Consider the following 12862-nt stretch of genomic DNA (forward strand, 5'->3'; position numbering starts at 1 on the left):
ATGGGAAGATTTGCAGTATAGACCTGCAGTATAGGAGCAACCCTCACCCCATCCCTCACCCAACAAGCATTTATTGAGTGTGTTCTGTGTGCTGGCCTCGGGGAATCATGGTCACACACAGGTCCTGGACTGCTTGCTTCCTTGGGGAGACAGACAAGTTAAATGCAGGTTATTGTGAAGGGGTTTGCTGATGAGTAACTGAAGACACTGTGTCTCCAAATACAGTGGGAGGCACAAACTAGGTGCTGATTGACGAGGTCAGCTGTCTAATGAACCCCGTGGTGGTTCATAATAGCTGCTTACTCTGCTTCCTTTTGTGGTACTCTTTGGAGACACACTTGGACAGGTTATTCCTCCCATTTATCAGATAGGAAAGCTGAGGCCTGCAGAGATAACATGACCCCAGCTGTGCTCTTCACCCAAAGCTTTTGCTGTCTCATTGCTTAGATACTTGTGGAGAGAGAGAATGGTTGATAGTAGGGCTCCTGGGCCTGCCTGGTTCAGGGCACAAGGGTCCACTTAGGGGGTCTGGAATAGGGTTACCTGTGGCCTGCTGGGTCAGGGGCCATCAGAGCCAGAGCCTCTGTCCTGAGTGCAGAATGAGGTGGCCCTGCTTCCCAGGCAGACGGCTGTGCCCTGAGTATGAGGAGGTGGTGGGGAGTCAAGAGGGTATTTCTGACCTCCCAGGAACCAGCCCAGGCCTTCTGCCTCCCTCCTGGGAGACACTATCTTCAGATTTCCATGCAAATCAGCAGCAAACCAACCATTTCAGCTTGGAATTTGAAATTGATTGTGGACAATTTTCTGACATGCCTGTCTCCTGCCATTTGCAAAATGTGTATCATAGGCCCCTTGCGGAAGCCTAGCTGGGCAGGCAGTTCTCCCTCCATCCCCAGCCACCACCACAGATGTTTGGGTTTGCTGGAGCTAGAGTTACACTTAGAGACCTTGGAAAGAGCCCAGTGCTGAGAGGCCTGGTCCCTGGGAAAGTCTCAGGAAACCAGGGATTGCAGCTTTGGCAGAAGTGTGGCCACTTGGCCTGTCACTGCCCACATTGCAGGGCACAGAGATGGGTGTGCATTACTCATTTCACCATCCATAGAGGGAGCCCATCTGCCAGCCCTGGGTGGGAGATGGATAGATGGCTTGGGCATGATCCTGCCTGGAGGAGCTCAAAGACCAGAGTGGGAGACAGCTCTGGGAACACAGAGGAGAGATCTGGGAGAAATCAGGGGAGACTTCGTGGAGGAGGTGACAACTGAGCAAACTCTTGAAATATGAATAGGCATTTATAATGGCCAGAGGGGACTTCTGCAGATAGAGGAAACAGGGCATGCAAAAGTACAAAATGTTGAAGGGTGACATGCTTCAGGAAAGTGGGAAGTTCAGGTGTGGAGACAGAAAGAAATGCATGTTTCCTCGCTCCATGCTCAGTGCTGATGATGGCCTACCCAGAGTTGACCAGGAGAAGCCGTTTGAGCTCTGTCTGCGGTCCTTTTGTTATGTGTTATCACTGAGTGGCTTCTGGGAGATGTGAGGTTTCCAGCTCCGAGGGAAGCCAAATGTGGCACGGGAGTTCCTGGTGTTCTTGTCCCCACTGGAGACTAATTTCCTCATCTGTGACATGGGTATTGTAATAGAAACTCTCCTGGCAATTGTGTGACCAGAGAAGTGGAGACCTGTGGTGGCCTCTGTCCTTTGTCATTCTTGATTGCCCAGTCTGGGGTGGGGTGGGGTGGGTGGTGGTTCTGGGATGGGGTAGGACTGTAGGGTGAGGTCAGGCAGGTCCCGGAGCCAGGTTTAGGAGGCAGGGGTAAGTTGGGTTGGTGATGGGCTTCGTGAGGCTAGCTGGTCACTGTAGGCAGGAGGGCCGAGGCCAGGAGGAGGAGCTGCTATCACGAGCAGGACCAGGACACAGGGGCCAGGGATGCCTGGAGGCTGTTGCTCCTTCACTTACCAATGGTCCCGTGTTGAGTCAACAGGCACCCTTGGGGCCTGCTCTGGGCCAGGCTCTGGGGATCCCAAGGTGAGCCAGACAGGTGTGGCCATATAGTGGAGTGACTGCCTAAGGACAGGATTCTATGTGTGGTGGCATCTTAGAGAGGACATAGCCTAGCCTGGGGTTCAGGGCCGGTCATCTGAAGGAGGGGCATCTGGGTAGGACTTAGTGAAGTGGGAAGGTGTGGAGGAGGCTATAGCAGATGCCAGGCATGAGAAGGAGGACTGGGCTGGCTCACATGCCTGGCCATCTGCCCTGGCCATGCCATTAGAAGGGTTAAGGCCAGATGGGTTGAGCTCCAGGCAGTGCTGGGCTGTGACAAAACTGCTTAAGAATGAAGCTTCCGGGGCCCCTGGAATGACTGGAGCCTGTGTACTCCGAGAAGTGCACCCACGGCCACCCCCAGATCATAAGAATAGCTGAAACTCCTAGAGGGTGCCCTGTGAGTCAGGCTTAGCTCTCAGCAATTCACACCATTTCCTCACTCAGCCTGTGAGGAAGGGCTATTTTTAGCCCCTTTTGCCAATGAGGAAATTAGGCACAGAGAAGTTAGGTGTCTTGCTCAAGGTCACACAGCTAGTTAAGTGGCTTTAACCTTGGCAGCCTGGTGGCTTCACCTTAGTCCGAACCCCACACTCTGCTTGCAGTGCTGCCTGGTGTTCTGGGGGCTCAGGCCCCAGCAGGTGCCTCAGCTGCTCCTGTGCCTTTGGAGGAGGGGAACTGGTCATGCTGGCCCTAGGCACTTTCTGGAGAGTGGAGTGGCCTGGCTCAGGCTGAAGCACTGGGGTTCCCATGGGAGGCACAGAGGGACATGGCTGGAGAGATTAAGGGAATAGGGCTGAGTCAGGGGTCACAAAGTAGAAGGCCCAAAGGAGATCATGTGGGGGCCCTCCCCCAGCTATAAGGAGTCCCTAAGCCCAACTCTGGACAAAGGCAGCCCCTCCCCACTGGGACTGCCTGCCGCCTCCACACCCACACCCTTGTTCAGGGTGCCTCTGGGCAAGTGGAGCATTTAGACGGGACACACTTCTCTCCCTCAGTCTCTGCTGTTGCCTTTTTGGCATTGAAGAGAACAATCCAAGATGCCCTTAGGGGCTCCCTTTTGGGGTCCCAGCTTTTAGAGCAATGAACTGGTTGCCAGGTGAGTACAAGAGAAGAGTGGCTGCCCAGGACGGGACCCATGTGTCAACTTCCTGAGGGGTGACCCAGCTCCCTGAGAGAGTGTGTGTGTGTGTGTGTGTGTGTGTGTGTCTTGGTGTCCCCAAGCTCTGCTGTGGGTTGGAGCTCCTGGGACACTGTTGTCCTCATTGGGTACTGGGGGGGTGGTCCAGGAGAATGATTTTTCTGCTGGCTCTGGCTGAGCTGGCCCATCTCCTGCCATCCCTCATATGAGGCCAACACCTGGCAGCTCTGAGATGCCTGGCCAGGGTGTCAGGTGGAATTAACTGGCAGCAGGGCCGGGTGGGTGTTGATTGAGGCTGATTGCTGGAAGGCAGCGGCTGCAGGCTGCACAGAGCTATTTCCAGCTGCTCCAATTGTATCAAGGAGGCTTAATCCTTCTAAGTGCCTTTGTGGTCCGGTGGTGTGGAGAAAGGATGGGGGACCAAGGCTGGTGCAAGGTCAGTCTTCCTTTGATTGTCTACATTTCCTCTCCCATCTACCCCACCCACCCCTTCCCATCCACTGAGCCACTCCCATTTACTCCCTCACCACACTGTCCCCACCCTCACCCCTCCATCCACCCACCTACTCACCCACCCACCTACACATCCATCCACCCACCTATTCACCCACCCACCGACTCACCCACCCACCCATGCATCCACCCACCCACCTACACATCCATCCACTCTCCTACTCACCCACCCACCTACGCTTCCATCTACCCAGCTGCTCACCCACCCACCTGTGCATCCATCCACCCACCTACTTACGCACACACCTCACATCCATCCACCCCAGTCCAGTTCCCCATCCATCCATGCATCCAACCATCTTTCCTTCCATCCGTACAGCTGTCCTTCTGTCCACCCACCTGCCGATCTATTCGTCCACCCATCAGTCTGTCTACCCATGCACCCACCCATCTGTTTATTCTTTTATGGCCATGATTTACCCTTTTCCTCAGTGTTCACTATGTATCTACCACATGTCAGGCAGCATGCCGGGCCTTGGGCTAAGCACAGATGAGGAATGGCCTAGGTCCTGTAGTGACTCACAGTCTGGTGGTGAGGACAGTGCACAGAGCACCTAAGATGGAGGGAGGATGGCCGCCACAGGAGCTTGCCTTGGAGAGGAGCCACACTGGGCACCAAGCAGGGACCTCACAGGTGGGAACTGGGCTGAGCATCCTCCAGGCAGAGGGCTGGCATGGGCTGGGGCTCAGAGGTATGAGGAAGGACAGTGGGGTAAGGAATGGGGTGGGAGCAGGTATTGGGAAGGGATTGGAGAACTGGGCTGGGCTGAACTCATGAGAGTTTTGGGGCTGCATCTCTGGCTGCTGGTCCTGTGAGAATGGGAGTCTTTGATGGTCTTAACCAGGAGCAGGTTTTAGGAAGATTGCTCCTGTGAGCAGTGAGCTTAAGAGGCAAGGCTGGGGACAGGAAAAGGAAAGGACCAGGAGCTCCTGCCTTGGTGCTGGGGCTGCAGCCCCCTGCTATAAGCAGTGAGCTCTTAGGGAGTACTGTGAGCTATCCCCCACCTCGGCCTTAATGCTGGGCTCATGGGCCACCTCAGTGTGTATGGCCAACTGTTCACCCCAGGAGGGCCCCTTTGAGGGGAGGATACTGCCTCAGTTGCCATTGTCTTATGTTTTCCTTTTCTCAACCCCACCTTTCCCAGGCTTCTCCCTTCCCCAGGCTCAATTTCTTCTCTCAAGCCTCTTCCTCGCTGGGAAGCTGCCCTGGCAGAGCAGGTGTCTGCACCCGGGTTTATATCAGAGAGGGAGGCTCCCTTTTTTGACTCTGTGGCTTCAGAGGCTGCCTCTTTTCACCAGATGCAGACACACAGCTCAGGGTGGCTCCTCTTCTGGTAGATGCTTGATAATGCAGAGAAGGATAAACTGCAGGGCAGGAGGCCTGTGCCAGCAGGGCATGCAGCACGAAATCAGAGAAAGCAGCAAGGCTGAAGCCTGGTAATTCCCCACAGCTGTCTCCAGGTGGCCTCCGGCGGTTCGGTTTCCTAATTAGTGTGTGCAAGCTGGCTGAGCTCAGGGAGGAGCTCCGGCTGGTTCAGGGAGCCCCAGGTGAGGTGAGGCCTGGCTGCCTCTCTGCTGGGACTGCTCCCTGAGCTGCTTCTGGAGGGAGTGAGTGAGGAGGCTGGGCCAGGACTTGGGGCTCCTGCCCAGGGTGACTCCTGTTGCTGCCAACACCCTTACTCCACTGGTTAACACTGACAATGGGAGGGTGTGCTGGAGTGGGAGGGTGTGCTGGGGTAGGTGGGCATGCTGGGGTGGGAGGGCATACTGGGGTGGGAGGGTGTGCTGGGGAGGGGGTGCATGCTGGGGTAGGAGGGCACGCTGGGGTGGGGGTGTGTGCTGGGTGGGAGGGTGTGCTGGGGTGGGGGGCGTGCTGGGGTGTGAGGATGTGTGCTGGGGTGGGAGGGTGTGCTGGGGTGGACTCTGACAGCTGCTTCATGGGGTGTCAGCTCAGGGATGTGGCTTTTCAATAGCTTTGCATATGTAAGTGAGGTATATGACGTGCCATGGCCAGGGGGTGGGTAGGTAGGATGCCCAGTAGGTCTGTGCGGGGAACAGGCAGGTCCCCTCTGAGTCACAGAGGTGTGACTCAGGTTTTTTGGGATGTCCTTCATTCCTTTCATTCTTACTCTTTTGTTGCTTCTCATGCCTCTGCCCTTTGCCCCATCAGGTTACCTGTCCACCTTCAGGGTCTTGTCACCTTCATTAGGCAACTATTAATTGAATCGAGCCTATGGAATTCCAAAGCTCCAGTAAGCAGGTCCCCATGAGGCCCCCAGCTCTGTAGAAAGGGGTCAGGACCCCACGAATGCCTGCAGCCTTGACGGTGACCTGATGCTCACACACGGCCATGATGTCATGGTTGCTGTAATAACATGCAGGTTCATTTGCTGAGGGCATATCAGCCTGAGGTCACAATGAGTGCTCTCCAACAACAGGTACTAAAGTACAGCTACCTCACTTAGGAGCCCCAAAGAGCTGGGGGACCTCTAAGTTTCTGGGCTGTTCCTTAGCAGATCTTTCTGCTCCTCTCCCCAACAACTTGGGGCCGGTGGGCCTTCTTGGTCCCGCTCCAGGGCAGGGTGCCTGGCAGATGCTGTCTTTCATGCCTAGGTGGGGCTGGAGCTGGGACACTATCACCTCCCCTGTACCTTCCAGACTGTGCTGTCTCCAGGCCGACATCCAGCCATTGGCCCTTCTTCCCTGCAGAAATATATGCTTTGAGAAGAGTGCAAATTGCAGTGAGCAATATATAGTCCTCATCTGAATACGATTATGCTTAAACACTATAAATATTCGTAATTCTCAGCCTTGAGTACTGCTTCCCTTGATGTTATATCCTTTTAAAAAACACTCGAGAAGTCAAGAATTTAAGGCAAAAAAAAAAAAAAATGCTGAGCTCATTCTGGGCAGCTTTCTTTGCTGGTGTCACAGCTGGGGAAATGCAGGTAGTGAATTGAGACGCTTGGCTCTCAGTCTGTGCTTTACCTCGGGCTCCTGGACAAGTCACTGAGCTATTCAGCTCTCCCCTGGCCCGGGGAGGGGTGGGAAGTGTCAGCCCCCAGCTTCCTCCCCACTCCTCTGTCTTCATACCAGGGTTGTCTCCTAGAAAGCTGGAGGCAGGGTTCTGAAGGGCAAAATCGATGCTTTCTATTTGAAACTAGTCCTTTGCACCTGGGCTTGATCTAACGAAATAGTTTCATTCACTCCTTCAGTAAACAATCTGTGCCTTAGGGACCCTGAAGTGGCCTGGACACTGTTTCTAAATTTCAATAGCTCACAGCCTGGTGGTAGAGACAGTGGGTAAAGATTCAGAGTGATAATGCCAGCTGCGCTGAGCTCTGGATGTTGCAAGGGTGGGAAAATCCCTGGTGCTTCCTGGAGGAAGGGGCACTTGACTTAAACTTTGAAGGGTGAGGAGGAAGGGACAGGGAGCCATGGGCTTGGATGTTGGTGTGACAATGGCTGGGCTTATTTTAGTGGCCAGTGCTCTGGATGGCTGTATAGAGGGAGGTGAAACCTGGGTCCACTAAGGATAGCAGCTGGCTGTCTCCCCAGCTTCCACCTCCCTCTAGCTTCCCAGAGCCCTTAGGGGTTGATGGAGGTACAGGATGGGTGCCGTCTGGGCTGGAGTCTTTGAGAGTAGAGTGCATCTCCCCTATATGTGTGCTCCCCACTTCTTATCCTGGCCAGTCCCCATGAGAACCTGTCAGAGTAGAAGCAGCCGTGGACCCAGCTGCGGCAGGGCAGCGGGTGGCAGCATCCCCATGCCTGAGACTCCTTGTGTTCTCCTCTGGGGACTCCCATGCCCTGGAGCCTTGGGTTGGTCTCTCTTCTCATGAGCTGAATGGAGTGTGGGCCGCTTTCCAAGAAGACACTGGGGGAGGTGGAGGCTTACCCGTCTCTGGTAAGGCTCTGCTTGGGTAGGTGTGGATGCCTGGGCTCACTCAGCCAGTCAGCACACCTTCCTTCAACCACTGCTATGGTGATTTAAACAGATGCAGAAAATAGGTGTGTGTGTGTGTGTGTCTGTGTGTGCTGGGAGTGTTGGGCGTGGGAGCTTGGGAGGGTGGGGGTTCTGGGAGTTCAAGAGGTTGAAGGGGGTGAAACCAGAGTACAGTTGGTGGGAACACGTGCCTGGGATGAGAGCAGGAAGGTTTTTCTTCTTCCATATGACTTGGAATATCAGTCTCTCACCTGCTGGTCCTTGGTCTTCACCTGCTGGTCCTTGGTCTTCACCTGCTGGTCCTTGGTCTTCAATCATCTGATGATCTTTGGTCTTCACCTGCTAGTCCTCATGGTCCTTGGTCTATCACTTGCTTGTCCGTGGTCTGTCACTTGCTGGTCCCTGGTCTATCACCTGCTGGTTCTTGATCTGTCACCTGCTGTGTTTTTGGTTCTCACCTGTGCCATTTGGGAGAGTGGAAAGAGAGTCTCAAGTCAGACTTACTTGAGTTTGAACTTGGATTCCATTGTCTTCTTGTGTGAACCCTTCAAGCCTCCCTGCTGCTCCTGGGATCAAAACAAGGCCCTCAGCTGATCATCCAAAGACTTCCAGGGACGTGACTTTGGGCACGTGACTTTGCCCCTCTGAGCTTCAGTGTCTTCATCTGAGAAATGGTAACAGTGCTCCTTACATCAGAATTGCCAGGTGGATCAAATGAGAGGAAGAAGGAAAGCTGTCAGAAACAGAGCAATTTGCTCAGTAAGACAGGTTCCTCTCTTGGCCTGTGTTTCTCTCAGTGTCACTGTGTCCCTGGGTGAGACATAGCATGTGGTTATCACTTGCTATCTGTGTACCTCAGTCACTTCTTGAAAAGCAGACCCAAGCTGGACTGGGAATTGCCCACTCCCATGGGCCTGTGGGAGGGAGTGCCCCTGCCTCAAAGCCTGAGCTGGGCTGTCCTGGTTGGAGAGTGCGGAGGCCTCAGAGCCCCTCCCCACACCTCCAGAACTCCCCGGAATCTTCCCTCCAAATCTCCTGAGGGGCTCAGTGGCCTGGGGTAGCTCCCAACCCTGCCATGGGAACTCCCCCTCAGTGCAGAGCAGCCTGTGTGTGCATGTGCGGGGCCATGTGCCTGTGGGTGGTGTGTCTGCATGCGTGCCAGGCAGGGCATTTGGAGGGGCCAAGCCCCAGCCACAGCCCCACAGCTTCCTGTTCCTTCTCTGGTGTGTGTCTTGGCAGCTGTGTCCTCCTGCCCCTCATCCTTTTGTCTCTTTCCAGGGAAGGCATCTGGGCAGGGGGTAGAAAAGGGGGTACTGCCTTCCATGCGCAGGGCAGGGCTGGATTGGGCACCACAGCAACCTACTGTGCCCTCCAGAGCTAGCCATCCCACACACAGCCACTTTCCCAGCAGGACAAGCCCTTAGGGAATGAAGAGAGCGGTGAGCAGTATGCAGTATTTTGGGGGATTCTTAGAGCCCCCGCCCTGGTTTGATGTACCATAGTGCTTCCCAGAAGCAGATCAGCTGCATGGGAGCATACATGCCCAGGCTCCTCTCCCAGCCAGCAGGAGCTCAGTTCACAGTGAAGTGGGGACCCTGTGACCCCAGCTGAGCTTGCTGTGGGGTAGGGGAAGCAGTCTTGCACGTGCCCCCACGGGTGACGGTGCTGTTTTGGGTACATACCTGACTCTCCTGTCTCTTGCCTGACTGTGGCCCTAGTGCCCTTGGTGGCTTGATGTTGTGGTGGTAAGGAAGTGGGTGCCCTGCCCCCTTAAGCTGGGCTCCAGGGAAGTGCTCTGGCTCTGTGACTTGTGTTTAGTCTAGTTTGGGGAGTTGCGTGATGCAGTTTTGCTCATGCTCACAGTCCTTCTCCCCTTTGGTGGTCTTGGATGCTACCCATCCCAGTGGCTGGGCCTGGCACTTAGGGGCTCCCACAGCTCCACTGCCCTGCATTGCTAGCTGCCTCTTCTGGGGTGCATCTTTCAGAGGCCCCTCCACTTTTCAGTGAACAGACCTGCCCCCCAGCTGCTGGGTGGCCCCTAAGCTCAGTGCAGCCTGCAACATGCATGGCCTCTATGGGGCTTCCTCAGGACAGTGGGGTGAAGGCCCTGCTTTGCTTCCCCACCTGACCCACTGCTCTCCTTCCCCTTTCCTTGGGCACTCAGATGGCACTGAGTCTCTCAAGCCCCTGAGGGCAGCTCAGGTGCTGACTGGAGGCTGAAGGGCTGACCACACCCTCTTCCTGGGCTGAGAGGCACCTGAAAGCCCAGGCTTGGGGTGGGCAGAGTGTGCCCCTTGGAAGGCCTGAGCTCTTGGCCTAACTCACTGCCCTCTGGTCATGGGGTGGATCACAACTGGCAAGAGAGCTCACATTGCCAAGCTTCAGGTGCCCCCTCTGCAAAGGGGTGGGGGAGAAGTGGTGGCACCCCCTCTAGGCCTGGGAGCATGCCACTAGATGCCATGCAGGAGCCTCGGGCCATGGAGTGGTAGGTGCCCTGCCCTAGTCCTGCTGATTTTGGGGTTGTTGGGGCTTGGTGTCTGTCCTTGGCTTCTCTGCCTCTTTCCCCCATGCTCTAGCTGGCTCTGCCCCCTGTTCCTGTGATGGCCCTGATGCTGTCTCTGTTGCCTCCCACCCCATTCCCTCCCTATCCCTGTTCCTGCCTGGGTGAGGCAGAGGGGGAGGAGGAGGAGGAAGAGGAGGAGTGGGGTTCTGCCACCTGTCATCTGGCTGCATCCTCCCTGTGGCCACCTTCCCTGAAGCAAGCTCTGAGCAGGTCCTGCCTCTGCTCCAAAACCCTTCAAGCCTCCCTGCTGCTCCTGGGATCAAAACAAGGCCCTTAGCTGATCATCCAAAGACTTCTGGGGACTCCATCCTCCTTTTCCTCCTAATACCATTGCCTGAGCTCTCACCCCACTGTGAGGGGGCCATTCCCCAGAGGGTGCTGGGCCTTGGCTCACAACAGCCACTGGTCTGGATTGTCCTCTTTCCCCCAGCATCAGCTGCTGTCCTCTGTGAAGCCGCCTTGACACCCCAGGCCACATGACTGTCCACCTCCACTCCACCTGCCGGACCTCAACCACTGCCCAGCTCACAGTCTGGCTTCTCTCCAGATAGCCTTTGCTGGGGCCTGGGCCGGGATCTGCCTCACTTCTGTGTTCCCAGCACGGGGTGCTTGGAGAGATTTGTGGGGGCTTCCGGGAGGCTATTTGATTACCTGCTGGAAGAACGTGGCTCCCAATCTGTCTACTGTGGCTGGAAATGTGCTGGTGGGAAAATGGAGCCTCACTGACCAGGTTTCTCTAAAGTTCCTCTCTGGTTTGTGAGTTTTGTTGTATTATTTTTCAATTTTCTCTGAGCATCTGCTACTGTGAAAATTTTCATTATCACTGGCAAAGAGCCTCTCTCATCTCTGCTGGCTGCAGGAGATTTCTGATTTCTCTCCCTGACTGTTCTGAAGCACCTGGGTGCTGAGATGGTAATGTCCCAGGGCCAGCTGGGCTCTTTATCAGAAAATATTAGGAGCAGGGCCTGGATGAATGTCCAGGGAGGCACTGGCCATGGCTTGTGTCATGATGGCTTTGCCTCCTGGAGGTGCAGGTTGATCGAGCTGAGAAAGCTGGCTTTGGGGACCAGCCAGGACCTGTATCCACTTTTCTATCTTGAGAGACCCTTGCTCCCAGGGTGGTCCCCTCAGATGCTGATCTGGGTGCATGGTGCACCCCCAAAACCTGGCTGACTCCTTCTCTAAAACAGGCCTCATCTCAACAACTTTAGAGGCTGTGTGCTGTCATACTGGCTGTTAGGGTGGCAATGAGGTGTTGGAAAGCAAAGCCCATGGAAAACTTGGGGTGACTGAGAAGAGCTCCTGCAGCATGTGGGACCCAGGCTGGGCATGGACCCTCTCACCCCTCACCTATAGAACTGCACCTGGGCATCCTGCTCAGAGACAGCTCTGATGAGCAGAGGATGGCCTTGGACGTACGTGCCCAGGCAGCTGACCGTCAACCCAGACCTCACTCTCCTAGCTTGGTTTTGAGTTTGAAACTGGCCAGGCTGCTTTCTTCTCTCTCTTCTTGCAGTGGGTGGTAAGTTACCTACACTTACTGCTGCTGGTTGAAGTGGTTGCTCAGTACTAACTCGACTCTTATTACTGCTCTATGAGATCAGGACTATCATAACCCCATTTTCAGGGTGGGGAATGGAGGGGGTGTCACTTGCCCACAGCAGAAAGGTGCAGAGCAGGGATTCGAGTCTGGGTAGTTTGGTGCCAGAACCTGTCTTCTTACTGCTGGGCCAGTGCATCTCTCTGAGAGGTCTGGGCAGCCTCTTTCCTCTTGTGTCATTGGGTGTCCTCTGTACTGATATGGCTTTCAGTTTCAAAGGGGCCAACAAGGAGTGTTTAGCACTTGATTGGTGAATGAATGAATGAACACTTCCGAGGAGGAGGAATTAGCATTTTAGAACTTATTCACGCTATATTTTGTACCAGAGGCTGTATTTTCACATCTTGTGTGTAATGTAGGTGCCATGACCTGTTCTTCCCTGCCCTCCCCCAATTTTACAAAATAAGGTACCAGGCGTAACCAGCCCAGGCTCTGGGCTGCTGAGTGGTAGAGCTAGAGTGGGGCTTGGGCTTTGTGATTGAGAAGTCCGTTCTCTTTGCCCGTCCAGGCTGCCTCTCAGGAGGAGCTTCTGTGGGCTGGCTGGACAGTCAGTTTGTAAAAAACGCCTTCAGCTTCTGCGGCATCACTTTGCCTCTTCATCCTTCTGTTCACAGTCCTCTGGAGTTAGCATTTTGTCGAGTAAGTGTGGACAACAGTCCACTTGCAGTTGGTCACATGAAGACCATGACAGGAAGGATATAAAGAACAGAAAGGACCTGGGATGGGGGAATCCGCTCCATCTACCCCCACCACCTCCCCAGCCTCACCCCAGCTCTCTCCCTCCTGCCCTCATTCCAGGATGTGGGGGCAGTGCATGTGACGAGGGAGAAGGGGAGCAGGGGGCTGCCCCTCACAGGTCGTCTCCCTGGGCTTGGCTGCAAGGCATGTTGGGAGCTTGCTGGCAGCTAAGGTCAGTGAGCAACTGGCCTGGGCAGAGTGAGGGAAGGCCTGCGCCTATGAAGGGGTGGCCCTTGAAGAGGGACCTGCAGCCCGAATACCTGTTTTAAGGGCCACTGGGCAGTTGGCAGCATTGAATTCATGCTGGAGGGTGGGCAAAG

General features: G+C 55.1%; 1 protein-coding gene across 6 annotated transcripts in view; it reads left to right on the forward strand.

Moving 5' to 3' along the window:
• Window positions 1-12862, forward strand: part of GRID1 (glutamate ionotropic receptor delta type subunit 1) — an 806979-nt gene that overhangs the window by 141861 nt on the left and 652256 nt on the right. The window lies entirely within an intron of this gene.

The sequence above is a fragment of the Callithrix jacchus genome, chromosome 12 (genome assembly GCF_049354715.1).
Source record: "Callithrix jacchus isolate 240 chromosome 12, calJac240_pri, whole genome shotgun sequence".
In the NCBI taxonomy this organism is placed as follows: Eukaryota; Metazoa; Chordata; class Mammalia; order Primates; family Cebidae; genus Callithrix; species Callithrix jacchus.